The following is a 5,705-nucleotide window of genomic DNA, read 5'->3' as shown; positions in this document are numbered from 1 at the left end:
GTGGCGCAGAGTAATGTGTAAATTGATTTACCTCTGGATTACGCACTCGCCAAACATCCGCCGGTCGCCACACGTCCTGCATGCCCCGGAGTTTAACAGAACACTTAGTATACAAGCGCGGATGATGCCCCGTCTGGTCCTGAGCACGATCCAACACCACATTAAAATCCCCGGCCCTAGTCACTGAGGTTATTATATGTATTGACATTGACGGCCGTGGCCACATTCAAGAAACAATTAGGAAAAAACAAGTAGTAAAAAAAACATCCATTCTCTGTTCAACAGCTTTCCCTCTCATGACAGAAGCACCACTTAGAATCCCTCAATGGTGAAGTGTTTCAGCCCCACAAAGTATCTACTTGAATGGTCATTAGACGTTTGCGTCATACCCTGTATTCCAACCTTGAGGTTACAGTAATCAAGTGTAGGTGTGTTGTATGCAAAGGCAGGACTGCATGAAAGCCTCACTCAGTCCAGCGTAGCCCCGTTCCCACCATTGTGGGAGTGGCTGGTGTGAACTGAGCATCTGGAGGTTTGGCGTCCCGCTCTTCATTAAGTCGTACAAGCATCACCATCGACTCTGAAGGGCGAGCTTTGTCCGGTGATTCAGAATCATGCCCCGGATGTTTTTTTTTTATCTTCACCAGGGAGGGCAAGTCTAGACAGCTGAAAACGAAGCCCCAAATCTCAGACACTCCAGAGATACTCCAGAGAGTGGGCTTCTAATGGGTAGGAGACACCCAAGTCCTTCACCAGCACAAGGACTTGGAGAATCAAAACCTGAGATTGGCTACCGATTTTGTGAGCCCTTGTTGAAATATTTCAATTCCAGGGCGTGTACTTTGTGAAAATGAGTAATGAAACGGAGTGTTTGGACCAGTCGAAAGGCAGCTTTATTTTGCTCAACCTGGTGGCACTGTGTGTCTCATTTTCAAGCAAGCTCTGAAAGCTTTTGAACTTGTCAGTCTTGGTAAGCCAGATCTCTGCAACACTGCCAGCTGGGAATAAAATTAAATCAACGGGCTCTATATGAGGTAGTGACCATTTGAGCTCCAGTTCGTGAAATTCACTACAGTGGATGCCGTCCAGGAACGCTAGAAGAAAATCAGTCCACTTAGTCTTCTGGTCACCAAGGTGAAATATGGCCCTGAGGACAAGCAGGCTGGCAGAGGAGTTAGGTGGAATTCGTATTTGTAGACCCATTGCTTCCATCCCATGAACTCACGGAAAGATACCAGTATGCAATTTCCCACACTCAAAGGCAATCAGCCTCATGAAGTCTGCCACCCTCCAGAGCCATGCAGCACACATACGTTTGGCCCAGCTGGCAATCACCATTGCAGCCGTACATTTCTCGACTTCTGAGAGGCAGGAGAAGAAATGCAGTCGTGATCATTTGGTGGAGGGATAGAGCACGGAGATAGAATAAGTGGTGCCGGCAATGGCAGGAAGAGAACGAACTATGCAAGTCCTTGAGGAAAATCCTGCCAACATTCCTTAAACTCTTTCCAGGAGTCGCTGGAATGGATCATACAGTGTATACGAATCTAATAGGAAATGTTATATATTTGAGGGAAATACATGTTCTATTTGCGCGCCTTGAACTATAAGTCACCCACGTTTGCTAAGACAAAAAGAATGAAGAATGTATATGATAGAGAAGAGCAAAAAGAGACTGCGAACATTGCTCTGTGATTGCTTTATACTGAGTCTGTCTTCAGGGTGCTACTCCTGCATGAGCGGGGGGTGAGCGGGAGGGAGAGAGACACATGGGGCATGAGCGGCGGTGGGGGGGAGGGAGAGACACACACGGGGCATGAGCGGGGGTGGGGTAGGGAGAGAGACACACGGGGCATGAGCAGGGGTGCGGGGGAGGGAGAGAGACACACAGAGCATGAGCGGAGGGTGGGCGGGAGCGATAGAGACACACGGGGCATGAGCGGGGTGGGGGGAGGGAGAGAGACACACGGGGCATGAGCGGGGGGTGGGTGTGAGGGATAGAGACACACAGGGCATGAGCGGGGGGTGGGTGGGAGGGATAGAGACACACGGGGCATGAGCGGGGGGTGGGTGGGAGGGGAGAGACAAACGGGGCATGAGCGGGGGGTGGGTGGGAGGGCTAGGGGCATGAGCGGGGGGTGGGTGGGAGGGCTAGAGACACACGGGGCATGAGTAGGGGGTGAGGGGAGAGACACACGGGGCATGAGCGGGGGTGCGGGGGAGGGAGAGAGACACACAGAGCATGAGCGGAGGGTGGGCGGGAGCGATAGAGACACACGGGGCATGAGCGGGGTGGGGGGAGGGAGAGAGACACACGGGGCATGAGCGGGGGGTGGGTGTGAGGGATAGAGACACACAGGGCATGAGCGGGGGGTGGGTGGGAGGGATAGAGACACACGGGGCATGAGCGGGGGGTGGGTGGGAGGGGAGAGACAAACGGGGCATGAGCGGGGGGTGGGTGGGAGGGCTAGGGGCATGAGCGGGCGGTGGGTGGGATTTCTAGAGACACACGGGGCATGAGTAGGGGGTGAGGGGAGAGACACACGGGGCATGAGCAGGGGGTGGGGGGAGGGACAGACATGGGGCATGAGTGGGGATGGGTGGGAGGGATAGAGACACACGGGGCATGAGCGGGGGGTGGGTGGGAGGGATAGAGACACACGGGGCATGAGCGGGGGTGGGTGGGAGGGATAGAGACACACGGGGAATGAGCGGGGGGTGGGTGGGAGGGCCAGGGGCATGAGCGGGAGGTGGGTGGGAGGGCTAGAGACACACAGGCATGAGTAGGGGGTGAGGGGAGAGACACACGGGGCATGAGCAGGGGGTGGGGGGGAGACAGAGACACACACGGGGCATAGCGGGGGGTGGGTGGGAGGGATAGAGACACACGGGGCATGAGCGGGGTGGGGGGAGAGACAGACGGGGCATGAACAGGGTGGGTGGGAGGGTTAAAGACACACGGGGCATGAGCGGGGGGTGGGTGGGAGAGATAGAGACACACGGGGCATGAGCGGGGGGTGGATGGGAGGGATAGAGACACACGGGGCATGAGCGGGGGGTGGGAGGGACAAACAAAAACACGGACATGCCGCACGGACATGAGTTCGTGCGGCAGATCCCGCTCCTCGGCCCTCCGCTGGCCACCGACACGTGGCATGAGCGGGGGTGGGGGGAGGGAGAGACACACGGGGCATGAGCGGGGGTGGGCCGGAGGGATAGAGACACACGGGGCATGAGCGGGGGTGGGGGGAGGGAGAGACACACACGGGGCATGAGCGGGGGGTGGGCGGGAGGGATAGAGACACACAGGGCATGAGCAGGGGGTGGGGGGACAAACAAAAACACGGACATGCCACACGGACATGAGTTCGTGGGGCAGATCCCGCTCCTCGGCCCTCCGCTGGCCACCGTGTGCGATGGCGTGAGCGGGGGGCTGGAGGAACAGGGGACACACGGAGCATGACTGGGGGTGGGGGGGACAGGAAGGACACACGGGGCATGAGTGGGGTGGGGGGACAGAAAGGACACATGGGGCATGAGCGGGGGGTGGGGCAGACACGGGCATGAGCGGGGGTGGGAGGAACAAGAGACAGACACGCTCCTGCTGACCTGACAAAGCCTCTCATGCGGCTAAGAAAGATGGCGGGCGTCTCTGAAGCCAGACGCACTGCATGCTTTCACCGCATCCAATGAGAGAGCACGTCAGATGTCCGTGGACATCACACAAGCTGCTGGCCCAATCACTGTCCTGTCCGCGGAGGGAACAGGGAAGTGTGTCCGCGAAGCAAACACAGATATCACTCATTTTTTTTTACCTACTTTTTGGTCATTTTAAAAAAAACTACTGGACGGATTTTCACCAAAAGCACGCTTTCGGGACCAAGCCGCTGCTCCTAGTCCAAATTTGGTGAAAATCCGTCCAGCGGTTTGGGCTGTAGACGCGAGCAAAAAAATGTTCCCATTCAGTCTATGGGAAAAAAAAAAAGTTTTGGGACCCCCCCTATAACTTTGCCCCCCCTGGACGAATCCTCACCAAACTTTGCAAAACAATTCAGAGCGACCCGAATACTTTCTTTACAAAGTTTGGTGAGGATTCGTCCAGGGAGAGCGAAGTTATAAGCCACCCAAAAAGTGCTCTTCCTATGGAAACAGCAACTTAACCATAACTATATATATATATATATATATATATATATATATATATATATATATATATATATATATATATATATATATATATATATAATATATATAAAGTGAAAAAACATAGTTAAAGGGACGTTATGGTTAAGTTGCACTAATAATAAACTATGAAATTCAACAAAAAAACTTTGCTAAAGGGATGTTATGGTTACAAGTAAAACTGAAAAAACCCAGAAATGTGCCTGTTATGGTAAGCGAAGCAACATAACTCGGGCCACCAGCGTGCACTGCTAACACCCAGAACATCAAAGATGACATCACAAATGAAATTGATCACATCACTGATGACATCACATATTAAATTAATTATAATGCAATCAGTGTATATTTTACACCGCTACCAGGTATTCAGCTGTTAAAATATTTTACATGCTACTAAGCCACTGATTTTTCACCCCTGACCTCACAGTAGCTGTATAAATATCCTTTGTTTGTTTTTTCCCATAACCGCGGCTGTAACAGCAATATACTACATATAGCTGCCATTATGAGTATTTTTTCAGATAACAACGAATTTGTGGGGAAAACACGGAAAGAATTTCTTTTTCCCCTGGACCCCCACTAACTCACCAAGTGCCCCTCTCCTTCACTCCCACTGCCCCATTCCCACAAACTCCCATTTGCCTCCATAGCCCTCTCCCATACCCCCACAAATACCTGCTGTTCCGTGCTATTCCGTGCTGATCCGTGTAACACACTTTCATTGCCCAATCTCGTTTTCTCTGGCAGCCGTGATTATCAGACCGAATAACCGAGACTATGGGAAAACATTTGTGCTGCAAACATGTTCCCTAGCCCACACCTAACTCCCAAATTTCACATGGTGCCCTCACCTGACCCCTCCACCTCTATCCTGATGCCATTTCACTGTGTTTCCTCCTCCAAATGCCATTTTTCTGCTTTTCGTTTTCGATATTTGTGGGTACAGCTGCAAATATCTGGCACATCTAAAAAAATGTTGGCAGCTTTGTTATTTCTGAAAAGCATCTCCATCGCAATGCATCATGGGGATCTCACAATTCTTTTTAGAGAAGGGCTCACCCCCTTCTCCATCGAATATTAAAAAACTACTGGACAGAATAAACCCAAAACACAAATGGATCGTGAGTCAATGCTTCATGCTCAAGTTGTTTCAGCCCTTGTCCAAATCAGTCCAGCTCTTTTCGCTGTGCGCTGAAGCAAAACATGTTTTGTCTATGGAAATGAATGGGGAGTGGGCCGAAAATGCTTACTTTGTTTTCTTAATAAATTGCATATTTTTAACAAACCTTTCCCAGATTTTCCAGCTTGTAGGGGTAAGGAGTTGGGGGTGGGGGGCGGGAGATGACAGGTGTAAATAATTGTCTGCAAAATGTCAGCTAAATCCGTTGCATGGTTCGAAAGTTAATAGACATTTATTTTTGCGATGTCCTATGGCACTCACGACTCACCTTTGACTTTGCACTGCTGAAAAGTGACTTTGCAGTGCTGACACAAACCCTGATTCATGGAACCGTGCAAAG

The 5,705-nt window shown here is 51.6% G+C and overlaps 1 pseudogene; it reads right to left on the bottom strand.

Annotated features, from left to right (window-relative positions):
- Window positions 1-409: 409 nt before the first annotated feature.
- Window positions 410-1,392, bottom strand: LOC138510767 (uncharacterized; annotated as a pseudogene).
- Between the last annotated feature and the right edge of the window lie 4,313 nt (window positions 1,393-5,705).

The sequence above is a fragment of the Ambystoma mexicanum genome, chromosome 6p (genome assembly GCF_040938575.1).
Source record: "Ambystoma mexicanum isolate Mex_15411 chromosome 6p, UKY_AmexF1_1, whole genome shotgun sequence".
Classification (NCBI taxonomy): domain Eukaryota; kingdom Metazoa; phylum Chordata; class Amphibia; order Caudata; family Ambystomatidae; genus Ambystoma; species Ambystoma mexicanum.
Note: the sequence above shows the minus strand (reverse complement) of the source record. Positions and strands in the feature narration are given on the sequence as shown.